At 39.1% G+C, this 13,874-nt stretch overlaps 1 protein-coding gene and 1 pseudogene across 1 annotated transcript in view; one reads left to right on the forward strand and one right to left on the reverse strand.

The window, feature by feature from the left end:
* KLHL3 (kelch like family member 3) overlaps nucleotides 1-13,874 on the forward strand; it is a 275,134-nt gene that overhangs the window by 76,990 nt on the left and 184,270 nt on the right. The window lies entirely within an intron of this gene.
* On the reverse strand, nucleotides 4,796-12,850 carry LOC129486356 (putative neuropeptide Y receptor type 6; annotated as a pseudogene).

Raw genomic sequence — 13,874 nt, forward strand, 5'->3', positions numbered from 1 at the left:
GCCTCCCTTATCCAACTGGAAATATTCGTCATCTTCTGTCTTCAGTTTATTGTATGATCACATTTATTGCATGGGTGGCTTCAGGAAGGATTTTAGGGATTCCTGGAAATAATCAGTCTTGAAATACTCCCCTCTTCTTCCTTCATCTAGGATGCTTCCTCTTCTCTCAATATATTCTCACTTATGGGTATAAAGGTCAGTTGAGTCCTCCTTTGATATTAACTCTGCCTTCAGTTACCCTTAACTTTCCTTTAGTCAGCTTTCAACCTAGCCTGAAGAGAAGCCTTTGGAACCCCTGTGTACATGTTGATGGGAATGTAAATTAGCACAGCCATTATGGAAAACAGTATGGAGGTTCCTCAAAAAATTAAAATTAGAACTACCATATGCTCCAGCAATACCATTCGTGGGTATATATCCAAAGGAATTGAAATCAGCATATCAGGGAGATATCTGTACTCTCATGTACATGGCAGCATTATTCATAATAGCCAAGATATGGAATCAACCTAAATGTCCATCAATGGATGAATGGATAATGAAAAAATGTGACACACATACATAGACACATACACAGATATATACAATAGAATACTATTTGGCTTTTAAAAAGAAGGAAATACTGTCATTTGCGACAATATAGATGAACCTGGAGGACATTATGCTAAATGAAATAAGCCGGGCACAGAAAGACAAATACTACATGATCTTAGTTTTATGTGGAATCTTACAAAGTCGAACTCATAGAAACAGAGAGTGGAATGGTTACCAGGAGCTGAGGGGTGGTTGTGGAACTGGGGAGATACTGGTCAAAGTTTCCAAATTTCAGACACAAGAAATGAGTACAAGAGATCTATTGTCTATCACGGTGACTGCAGTTAATAACAATGTATTGGATTCTTGAAAATTGCTAAGAGTAGCTCTTAAATGTTCTCACAACAGAAAGTGATAAGTATGTGAGATGATGGATATGTTAATTAGCTTGATTTAACCATTTCATAACGTTATACATAAAACACATTGTTCACTGTAAATATGTATAATTTTTGTCAACTATACTGTAATTTAAAAAAGTAAATTAAAAAAAGAAGGAAAGACTTCAAAACCAACACATTGAATTACTCCCCTGGTATATTGTAAATGCTTTAAAGCCTCAGCTTGGTTGTAAATTCTTTAAAGCTGTGTCTTGTACTTTTTCTATACCAAATGCAGAGCTAAGTATATAGTAAGGGCTTAATATATTTTTCTTGATTTATTATTCTACAAAAAAACAAAGCTTACAGGAAGAGAGATTGACTCTGTTCATTAGGCTGATGAACTATGCTGTTCAGGCAGAGAGGAAACTTAGGGGACTTGCTGCAAGAGTGTTTTAGCATTTTCTCATTCAGCTCTGGTTTCCTGGACAGACATATTCAGGATAGTTTACTAATTCTTTGAGGGCATAAACACTTATTCATTCCACTAATAGTCTTCTTTTCTAGAAGCTTTTAAAGATATGAGAAATTATTCTCAATCCAAAATGATTTGAGGTTGGGGGATAGGAGTTTTTGGAGTGCTGGCTAGAGGAACCTGTTTCCAGGACTATCTGGCAAACATGAAAGTACAGTCTCCTAAAAGGCTTATCTGGCAACTGCAGAGAGGGAGGTGAGACCTTATTTCATACACCAGCTTGCTCACCGATAGACCAAATTGATATGAACTATCCACAAATACTGCAAAAATAGAGGAAATAAAGGCGATTTTCTGAAGTCTTTCCATGTTTCCTCTCATATAAGACTTTTACCCACAATACTTGGTTTATGTTTCCATTATACCTTCTTCTCGAAGTAGCTACTTATAGACTTGTGTTTGCCTACCTGTCAGAACGTAAGCCCCTTAAAGGTGAAGGCATACATTAAAAATACATTTAATTCACTACTTTTTTGAGGTAAAAATAAACACAAGAAAGACTATTATTGATAGTTACACCATTTGCTCAAGAAAAGTTGAAAAGAAAAAACAAAAACATCTTTATGGAAGGAAATTGCTTTTATCAAGGAAAGAATGCCATAGTATTTAGTCATATACAGGAGATCTCTTCTGCGTGTTCAGGGTGGAAGTAACGATTAGAGGAGATTGGGTATATGTATGTGGGTGAGAGGAGGGAGGAATATTAGAATTTGATGCCCTTTCCTGCTTTTGGTGGTGTGTTAGTTTGTTCTGAGTTGCTATAAGGGAATACCTGAAGCTGGGTAATTTTTAAAGAAAAGAGGTTTATTTGGCCCATGGTTCTACAGGCTGTATAGGCATAGCACCAGCATCTGCTCAGTTTCTGGTGAGGCCTCAAGAAGCTTACAGTCATAGTGGAAGGTGAAGGGGGAGCTGGCATATGACATGGCAAGAAAGGAAGCAAGAGAGGAGGAGGTGCCAGACTCCTTAAACAACCAGCTCACCTGAACTAACAGAGCGAGAACTCACTCATCACCAAGGCAGTGGCACTAAGCCATTCATGAGGGATCCGCCCCCATAATCCAACACCTCCCATCAGGCCCCACCTTCAACATTGGGGATCACTTTCCAACATGAGATTTGGAGGAGACACACATCTAAACCACATCAAATTGTTTGATCAGAATCATTTTAATAATGGCAACTAGCATCATATTTCTTTTCTTTTCTTTTTGTTTTTGAGATGAAGTCTCTCTCTGTTGCCCAGGCTGGAGTTCAGTGGCACGATCTCCACTCACTGCAACCTCTGCCTCCTCAGTTCAAGAGATTCTTCTGCCTCAGCCTCCTGAGTAGTTGGGATTACAGGTGCTCACCACCATACCTGGCTAATTTTTGTATTTTTAGTAGAGATGGGGTTTCACCATTTTGGCCAGGCTGGTCTCGAACTCCTGACCTCAAGGGATCTGCCCACCTCGGCCTCCCAAAGTGCTGGGATTACAGGTGTGAGCCACCATGCCTGGCCTAGAATCGGTATTTCTTTACCAAGTAAGTAAAGTGACATTTACAGCTACTGCCATGAGATGGTTAGATTTTATTTCATTTGTGTGTTCTGCAGTGCTTTTGTTGTTCATTTATTCCAAAATGATAAAACAGAGAATAGAAACCCTGAAGAGAATGAATAAAGAGAGAATAAGGGAAGGAGGGAAAGAGGAAGAGAGAAAGAGATTTTCAGGAGAGGAAAATGTGAAAGCTAATGTGCAAGAAAAAGCACAATAGAAAAATCACAGATGTTTCCAGAAACATTACTTTTTATTCAAAAGAAAATATAGTTACTTTTTTTTTTGAGACAGGGTCTGACTCTTTCACCCAGGTTGGAGTGCAGTGGTATGATCGTGACTCACTGCAGCCTCGATCTCCCAGGCTCAGGTGATCCTCTCATCTAAGTATCTGGGACTACAGGTATACATGACCACACCTAGCTAATTTTTTGTATTTTTAGTAAAGATGAAGTCTCACTGTGTTGCTCAGGCCGGTCTTCAACTCCTGGGCAAAAGTGATCCTCCACTTTGGCCTCCCAAAGGGCTGGGATTACAGGGTAAGTTGCCGAGTCCAGCCTACAGTTACATTTTTAACATACAAATAAGCTGCAGTTCAAATTTGACAGACACAGGGGAGGTTTGTTCTAGGAAGTGGTAGAGCTGGTCACTATTTAGTAACAGTGACTGCAATTAATAGCCATTTGAACACTAGCTTAATGTCTTTCGAGAACAGTCTAGTTGATTCCCCTGTGTAAGTAACTCTGTGGGGATGAAGGCTCTTTTAAAAATGTTTAAGCCACAAGATATATGAGAAGGTTTTAAAAATCTGGCGCTAATTATAAAAATGCTACTGACAAAGTCTCTGAGATCCAGTGATAAAGTAATAATGACCACTATTTAATATACATAAAGAATTAGGGATTAAAAGCCACTTTGTGAGGAAAGCTGTATCTACATTGGCCATTAATAAGTTAGTTAAAGCAATTTCTAGCATAATTGCTATGCTAAAGAATTTGTGGCCAGTTCTAATAGCACTGTTAGTGAATAAAATGTATTGTTACCATAAACTGGAGATATGATTCAAGCATGGGAATTAATTGTAATTACAACACTTCGTTTAAATGTTAAGTTAAAACCAGCCCTTCAACTTTAGTCCAAAGTTAGTTTGTTAATTAATTAATGAATTATAAGGGGGGATTTTCTGACTTGGCTAATTAACTGAATAGTTATATGATTGAAGGTTACAGTTTTCATATCTGAGAATAGACTTGCTTCAGTGCTAAGGAGGTATAGCAGTGTTTTTACTAGGCATATCGTTAGTCATAACTTTTGTAGATATTCCATTGAATAAAAGTATCTGTGAACATTGTTCCCCAGCCATCACTGCTGTTTGCCTCCCTCTCTGCTTTCTCATTCTCATTCTCATTCTTTGCCACAAATGATGGCAGCCAGGTTGTTTGAATTATTAGAGTTATTCTCTTAAGATAAAAGGGGTGGTATGTGTGTTCATGTATGTTAGAGGGTGTGTTGGATAGACATATGAGACAGGCAGTCTTAGCCTAAAGGAAAAGTGGGTATAAAGTTGCTATTTTTGGTTCTGGTTTCTTCTTTCTGCATCTTGCCCTATTCCCACCGTTACCTGTCCAGCTCCCATTCAAGAAGAGCTTCAGCATTATCAATTTTCATATACCTGTTGGTATATGAGCCAGTCTTAAAGACCTCTTGGAATCTATGTGCATAGTGGAGATGGCAATATTTTCATATCTTTCCCGAGGTGTGAAGCACCAGCAGTGGTGAATAAGCACTACCAGGTCCTTTTGGAAATTTTTGTTGAGAAAGCCATAAAAGAGAGGGTTTATACATGTGGAAACCATAGCAACGAAGTGGCAAACTACAAATACCAGGTCGTGGTGGCAGCTCATCAGCACCTCATGATACCGGTCAAAGATGACACTGAAGATATTCAGGGGCAGCCAGCAGGCTCCAAAGGTCACCACGATGGAAATCAAAATTGTGTTGATCCTCTTGTTCTCATTGAGCTGGCTCTCATTTTCCTTCTTCTTATCTACCTTTGCATTTCTCCTGCGGAGGCAGATAACAATCTTCAAGGAGCAGATGAGGATGAAGCCTAGAGGAACAAAATACTGCAGCAGAAAAAGGGAGGTGGTGAAGAGCAGCCGGTCCTCTTTGGAGGGCCAGTTCTCCACACAGGCCAGCTGGTGGGTGTAGAGGTCAGTGGGGAGAGAGAGGTTGAGGAAGGGCTCATCAGTGAGGTGGTAGGACAGGAAGAAGGGAATAGACAGCAAAAGGGATAACAGCCAAATCAGTGTGATGCTCCAGTAGGCATGAGTCACACTGGGCTTCCAGCCACGGGGGTTCACAATTAGCTGATACCTTCCGACAGCAATGAATACAAGTGAGAATATGGACACAGAGATTGAGACACTCTGTACATAGGATGTGAGTCTGCACATGGTATCCCCAAATATCCAGTGGTCCATCAGAGTGTAGATGATAGTAAAAGGGATGCACATGACACACACCAAGATATCAGAGAGGGAGAGATTGGCAATCAGTATGCTGGTGAAATGCTGAGCTTTTCTCTGCTTCTTAAAAGATGTTGATAATGAGAGAGAGGTTTCCAAAAAGGCCCACAATTAAGACCACAGTATAGGCTATGAATAATAGGAGTAAAGCTGGAGAAGGGGGTTGACAGGACTCAGTAAAAGAATGCCGAGTTGTTGTTCTTTGTGTTGGTTGGATTAGATGCTGGGTGGTTTAGGGAAACTTCCATTGTGTCAGGATTGTAAGAAGAGATTTTCTAAGCTTATTTGTGTTGTGGGTGGATATTTTGGCCGTTAGTTCTTGGAAGGCACTTTGTTCTGAGGCATCCGATGAGAAATTATTAGAGTTTAATCTTCCCTGATCTGTGTCTGTATTTGATGGAAACATGTGAATGACTTGAGCACACTCTTGAGACCCTAAAAAATGAAACAGAACCCGGAATATTAATGCAAGTTCTTAATATGGATAATTCTCTGTAGCAATTCTCTGTAGCAAAGCCCCTGAGAGGACATAGAACAAATATCCAGGGTATCTCTGTGTACCTTTACCCTCCTCTCATCTCATCTCAGGTGCTTTCTTTGTCCCGCTAGTATAGTCTTTAGAGCTAGTGAGGCAAGGAATGTAACAGCATCTTGTTAACTGTAGAAGCAGCCAAATGTGTTTCTATCCCTATCAACTTCTGTTTTTTTTTTTTTTTTTTTTTTTTTTTGAGATGGAGTCTCGCTTTGTTGCCCAGGCTGGAGTGCAGTGGTGTGATCTCTGCTCACTGCAACCTCCACCTCCCAGGTTCAAGCGATTCTCCTGCCTTAGCCTCCCGAGGCAGGAAACAGGGAGTACAGGCGACTGGGACTACAGGTGCATGCCCCTATGCCCAGCTAAGTTTTTGTATTTTTTGTATCTTTAGTAGAGATGGGGTTTCACCATCTTGGCCAGGCTGGTCTCGAACTCCTGACCTCGTGATCTGCCCACCTCGGCCTCCCAAAGTGCTGGGATTACAGGCGTGAGCCACTATGCCTGGCCAACTTCTGTATTTTTTTAGGGTCACCCGAGTATGCACACACTTGCTTCAATGGACTATAAAAAGTCAGGAGGATAGGGATTGTGCTGTGGAGGCCTGAGTTTTGCTATGTACTCAAACTGTGTTTGAAGTTAGGTTCTGTTATGGTTTGTTTGAATGTTTGTGTTCCCTCCAAAATTCATGTTGAAACTTAATCCCCAATGCAACAGTATTAAGAGGTAGGGCCTTTAGGAGGTGACTAGGTCATGAGGGCTCTGCCCTCACGAATGGATTAGGGCCTCATAAAAGGGCTTTATAAGGGCAAACTCACTCCTTTTATAAGGAGGCCCTAAGTGAGTTCGCCTCTTCTGCCCCTTCTGCTGTACGAGTATACGGCAACAAGGTGCCATTCTGGAAGAGAAGAGCCCTTACCAGACACTGAACCTTTTGGCGCCTTGATCTTGGACTTCCTAGCCTCCAAAACTGTGAGAAATAAATTTCTATTGTTTATAACCTTGTGATATTTTGTCTGTGTTATTTTGTTAAAGCATCACACATGGACTAAGACAGGTTCCAGTTGGAGCATCACTTCTTGGTGTTTGTCTGACTTTGTTGTAGGTCAGTATCCTTCCTCCTCTGTTTTCTTATCTGTAAAATGGGGATAAATAATATCTATCTATCTGAGTAGTTGTGAAGATTAAGTGAGAACACACATCTAAATTTGTCCCTCAGCCCCAACATAGAGCACATAGTAGGTACTCAGTATATGTATGTTGAATAACATTTGTCAGCTCTACCACCCAGAGCCAGTCTACAGCCTTTAGTTTGGAGGCCAGAATTACAGAACATATCTGCCATGGAATAGCATATGCCTTCTCCTCTTTTCACTTCTTCCACTCTCTGGGATTGAAGCCATAGGCAGTTTCTGGGTATATTGCTCAAATTTTGGAGATCAAGGCAAGGAAGGCAGCCAGTGTCTAGTGAGCTATTACCCAGAATTAACTTCATTTAAAAAGCATTCCTCCAATTCTTCCTTCCTCCAGATCCTTTCTTCTTCTAACTTCCAGAGGAAAGGCAGGCTCTGGTTCTATGGTTCTATGGCTCAGCATAGTTTAGGGTGGTTATATTCAGTAGAATTATTCATACCAGGATGTACAACAGGCTTGAAGGATTCCCTGCCATTCAAAGTGCTGGGATTTCTGGCCCAAAGAGAAAACATTGAAAGACAGCAAAGGCGGAGGAGGGGGGGACTTCTCATCTTGGTTTATTCTTTAGTAGTTTGAAGAAAACTACATAAATAACATTGATAAAGGGAACTGGGCAATAGGAATGAAAGGGAATGCAATTTTGTTTGCTGTTTGAAATTATGATGGCCTCTTCTCATGTTCTCTCTGAGATCTAAGGCTTAGCAGTTTCTTATTGGAAAGAAATCACCTTAAGAATACTTAGGTCTGTCATGGTTTCAACAATGGATAACACAATGAGGAACAGCATAAAAATACCACAGATGAACTGGGCATGGAGGTGAGCACCTGTAGTCCTAGCTACTCGGGAGGCCGAGGAGGGAGGATCCAAGGAACTGATCTGTGGCTCAGACGTGTTAAAAGAAAAACTTCAGCTGAATTAAATTTGAAGGAGTTTAATTGAGCAATGAACGATTTGTGAATCAGGCAGCCTCCAGAATTACAGCAGATTCAGACTCCAGGGATGCCTCGTGGTCAGAACAAATTTATAGATCAAAAAAAGGGAAGTGATGTCCAGAAATTGGAGGTGAGGTACAGAAACAGCTAGATTGATTACAGGTTGACGTTTACCTTCTCTGAACATAGTTTGAATGCTTAGCAGTCTATGAGTGGTTGAAGTTTGGCCGCTGGGATTGGCCAAGACTCAGCTATTGTTACAGGTACATACTCCTCGGTTAGGTTTTCAATCTTGTCTGCCTATTAAGCTAGGTTACAGTTCATCCACAGGGACTCAAATGTAGAAGTATGGAGTCCTTCTCAGGCTATATTTAGTTTGCTTTAACAGATGCTATGTGGTAATAAGAGAAATAGCAAAATTTATAAATAATGGTATTCAAAAGGAAAGTTTAAGGCCTGGATGACTCATGAGACCCAGAGTTCACAGATATTGGCTGAAGGAGAATTTCAAGTCAAATTTAAGCTCTCTATACAGTTGATAGATTAGAACTATACATGAGAGACAGAAAGCTTTGATTGCTAATTAGAGGCCTCCTACCAAGCAAGCCTCACTTAAAGGAGGATAGGAATGAAAGGAAATAGGCATTAACTGCGTATGTAGTTGAGTAAACTAGAATGAGCACTAGATTTTGTGTCAGGAGACATGTCCTGTTGTTTACTAGCTGTTTGATCTGGGGCAAGGCACTCTCCTCTTGGCCTCAATTTCTTTATCTGTCAAATGAAATAAAAAATAGCCTCCCTACTTCATACCTTGTTATAAAGGCCAATGAAATAATATCTTTAAAACATTTTAAGAGGATTGAAAAACGACCTATCGGGTAGTATCCTTGTTACCTGGGTGATGAAATAATCTATACACCAAACCCCCATGCCGTGCAATTTATTTTTTTATTTTTATTTTTTTGAGACGGAGTCTTGCTCTGTTGCCAGGCTGGAGTGCAGTGGCGCAATCTTGGCACACTGCAACCTCTGCCTCCTGGGTTCAAGTGATTCCCCTGCCTCAGCCTCCTGAGTAGCTGGGACTACAGGCACGCACCACCACACCCGGCTAATTTTTTTTGTATTTTAATAGAGACAAGGGTTTCACCATGTTGGCCAGTCTGGTCTCGATCTCCTGACCTCGTGATCTGCCCACCTTGGCCTCCCAAAGCACTGGGAGTATAGCCGTGAGCCACCGTGCCCGACTAACGTGCAATTTACCTGTATAACAAACCTGCACGTGTGCCCCTAAACTTAAAAAGTTTTTTAAAAATTAAAAAAAATTGTATAAACTGTTAAACACTGTTCAAACCCAAGTGCTCATTATTGTTATTCTTGTTGCATGTCTCAGACACTTGGACTGAACTGATCTAATCCTCATCCTCCAAAGAGCTATGAGTGCTTTCACATCTGCTGTGCTATTTATTTCTCCATCACCAGTTGTGTTAGGGAGGAGTGGGATTGTTATAGTTCCATTTCATAGAGGGAAAAACCAAAGTACAGAAAGTCCAAGGAGTTAGCTAAAACCAAACAAAACTGGAAAAGTCTTGTGTGTTTTTTCTTCCAAGCTCTTATTATCTACAAGAAAGAAAAGCTTCCTATGAATCCTGCAGGTTTTCTCTTTACAGATGTGAAAACTCACATAATTTTGCAGGGTTCCTAGCAGATAGAGATGAAAATAAACATTGGGAGCCCTTGTGTTGCCTATTCTTGTCAATCTGGGCTGACTTCATAGTGAATGGGGAGTACTCAAAATCCTGCAACAGCAGGCTTGAAACTGGGTGGCAATTCTTCTGCTCTCCTGTATTCTGATTAGTATCAAAGTACAAATTAGCTCCCCAGTCTATAAATTCCTATCTTAGCTTGGAGCTCAGAAAAGCGTATGGATCTGAAGGGCCTCATCTTAGGAGGGAATCAAAGGAGAGTGCTGGAGTTACATTATCTAGTATCCTCTACACAATACAGAGAAGATTAAATAGGAAAGTGGCCAAATATGGGCTTTAAATGGCAATGTGGGATTTACACTTTATGTAATTGGTAACTATTAAGTTAAAATATTTAAATCTTGCCTATCTGGAAGCAAAATAATACTAAGCCCTGGTTCATAAAAAAATTCTTGGGATTCATTTCTATTTTAGGAGAGTTCATCTTTGGCTTGTTTGGTTGGAATTGACCCATGGAAGTGAGATCTGAAATTATCAAGTGACATTTTGCTAAAAAATATTAGTAGCATATGGCAGCAGTTAATCCTAAACCTTCAACTTGATTGTATCTAGCTCATGAGGCACCTGCCTTGAACTGATTCAGTTTATGCCTTTTAACATAAAAGTACAACATTATGTTAAATTTTTGGGTAGTTTTGTGTTTAAAAGTTTCAAGATAAAATAAGGACATAATTCCACCAAAGTTTTTATGTACATGTTTATTTCTGCATCTGAATGTCATTTTGTTAGTATGTATCTTTCTTCTGTGTTTTTATTCATATAATTCTTTTTTTGAGGGGGAGGGAGCTGGGGGTAGAGTTTGTGTGTGTCTGCCTTTTGGTCTGTCTGTTTTTTTCCTTACCATTTACTCTCTTCCTCTCTTTCTGTCCATCTGTCTTATTCTTTACTCTTGTTTTTCCCCTTTCCATTAATTGTCCATGGCATAGAAAAATTATATTTTACATTATTTGTTCTATTTCATTTGGGGCTATGGTGCTTTGATCTGAAAGAGACTATAAAGGTCCTCTAATATATTCCTTTCATTTGACAGATATTGCAGCATTGCAGTTAAATATTAGCAGAACAGGGACCAGAGCCCAAGTCTTCTGGCTTCCAGAGAGTTCCGTGTTCTTTCCAAGATTTTCTATTGCCTCCTGTTTTATATTTCTTATATCAAGTTCTGTATTTCCTGTTCTTAATTTTAAAAGCAAAGAAGTAGAACATTTTCTATTTGTTCTATATGAACAAAATTCTGTTATGTAACTTCAGAGAGTTTGTGGCTTTGGGTAAAGTTTTGTACATCTCCCAACCCCCAAGTATATATGTGAGGAGCCCAAAATGGGGTAGGACCACACTGTGAGCATCTCCCATAGAATTCTCTCTCCTTTTTCTTAAATCTCTAAGAATACAGATTCTGTGGTTGTGCTGATGCAGATAATGTCTCATACTCTTTAGGGCTTAATGATTTTTAAAGTACTGCATTGTTCATTAATTAATTCATCAATAATTCATGTGCTGACAAGGCTTGCTATCTTACTTGATCTCTACAGCAGCCCTGTACTCTAGATAGGAATGATACTTTATTTCTGATTTACAAACATGGAAACTAAGATCCAGTGACTGGCTCATGGTTGTGTAGTTAGTTGCAGAGCCAGGAACAGACGTCTACTTCCTAAATCATACACAAAGCAATATTTCTAGTTTATTTGGTCATTTCATTTTTTAAAAGATCAGTCAAATTAATCATTTGTGTTCCGTGAAAACAAATAGACTAGAATCTCTGTAAAGGTACATCTTAGAGCTTACCCTAAGAACAAAGTACTACATTAAGTAACTGCACTAAGCATCAAGAAACAAATGCCTAATCTCTTACAGCATTATTAAAAAGTATAATTGGTCTGGTTATTATACATCATGCAAACCTCCTTAAGTTATTCAACTATTCACCCATTCCAAAAATCAAATTTCATATCTATCTATTGCAGAAGTGTGTGCTGTCTTTTAAGACTTGAGGATTACATTTGACCCAACCATTCTTTTATTACATGTACTTTGATTTTCTCTGCTGAAAATGGTTTTTATGTTTTTTTCCTTGAATTTGACCATTGCCTGAACCCATATAAAGTGATAGTGGAAAATACATATGCTTCTCAAAGCTACTGTTTTAAAAACAAGCCAACACAGCTTGTCTGAATTGACTTATTTTCTTTGAAGGTTAATAACTGAACTTATCATTTTAGGAATGTGGGGGTTTTCAGTTCTTTAAAATAATAAAACATTAAGTGCATTAAGAAAGGAGATCTCAACTCTGCCAATGAAAATAAGTATACCAGATTTTTAAGATTATTTACTAAAAGATAAAGTAATTAAAACCCCATTGTGCCAATACTAGCTTTTGGTGATTTCTTTTTATAATTTTCTTACAGTAGTGCATTCTGAAACTGTAGGGTTGTTTTTCAAATCATATATGTAAAAAGGCATCTAGTACAATTTAGCTTAAAAGCACCATATTTCCAATTTTTAATGATCTTCACTTACTTTTTAAAACTGGATTATTCTAACATGAAATACACATTGTATAAACACATTTGCAATATTTTTCTTAAGCATTTTAGAGGTTTGTTTCCTGTTTTCTTACCTGTCGGAACTTTCTAGCTCTTTTGCTATTCTCATCTTCTGTTGTTTTCTTTCTTCATTTCCATTATTATTATTTTTTAAAGTTTATGTGTCAAGGATGACATGTTAGCCTCCTCTCAAAAAGTCATAACATCCCCTGTTCCTTCTTGGATTATTTATCCACCAGACAATCTGTAGCTTCACTTCAGACACTGATCCCTGGAGTTGGAATCATTGCACAGAGGATTGAGCTTTGGAATCCAGTGGGCACTGAAGGCCACTGAAGAGCCGGAAGGGAGGAGTCAGAAATCTCAGCAGCAGTGACATGAGGTGGAGCTGTTTAAAAGATATTTTCAAAATGTCACTTTTAGTCATCTTGTAGAGATGATACTAAGAGTACCTCTTGAAAATATGTGGCATTTTCTGGCATATATATATATTTAAAAAATTAGCATTACCAAAATCAGACATTTCTTTGGGAGGCCGAGGCGGGCGGATCATGAGGTCAGGAGATTGAGACCATGGTGAAACCCCGTCTCTACTAAAAATACAAAAAAATTAGCTGGGTGTGGTGGCGGTCACCTGTGGTCCCAGCTACTCGGAGAGGCTGAGGCAGGAGAATGGCGTGAACCCGGGAGGCGGAGCTTGCAGTGAGCCGAGATTGCGCCACTGCACTCCAGCCTGGGACACAGAGCGAGACTCCGTCTCAAAAAAAAAAAAAAAAAAAAAAAAAAAATCAGACATTTAACTTAAATATTCCTGGAAAATTATTAGTAAACATTAATGGTTGTTCTTAGAGCATTTACCGTTAGTTAAGAGATGGACACATAGAGGGCAACAGCACACACTGGGGCCTTTCGGAGGGTAGTGGGTAGGAGGAGGGACAGGATCAGGAAAAATAACTAATGGGTACTAGGCTTAATATCTGGGTGATGAAATAATCTGTACAACAAACCCCCATGACACCAGTTTACCTATGTAACAAACCTGCACTTGCACCCCTGAACTTAAAAGTTTAAAAAAAGAGATGGTGCTATTCCAGATTTTGCAGTAATTTATAAGATTAATGAAAATACTTTTAAAATTGAAATTAACGCCAAGTTTCTGAGCAAGTATGTATTATAAATATAAGATTTTTATCAACTACTTTGGAGCTGACAGCAGCTGAGCTGCTTATAGACTATAGATGAAAGTGGGGACTAAAAAGCGCTTTTCCTGTATTTGAAAAATTATTACAAGAACGGGCCTACTTCTCATTTATAACAGACTCAAAAAGTAAGATTTATATTAAATATAAGAAATATTTTCTTATAGTGAGTGTTTGAAGACTTTAGAAAACAAAGTTGTA

The sequence above is a fragment of the Symphalangus syndactylus genome, chromosome 7, assembly GCF_028878055.3.
Source record: "Symphalangus syndactylus isolate Jambi chromosome 7, NHGRI_mSymSyn1-v2.1_pri, whole genome shotgun sequence".
In the NCBI taxonomy this organism is placed as follows: Eukaryota; Metazoa; Chordata; class Mammalia; order Primates; family Hylobatidae; genus Symphalangus; species Symphalangus syndactylus.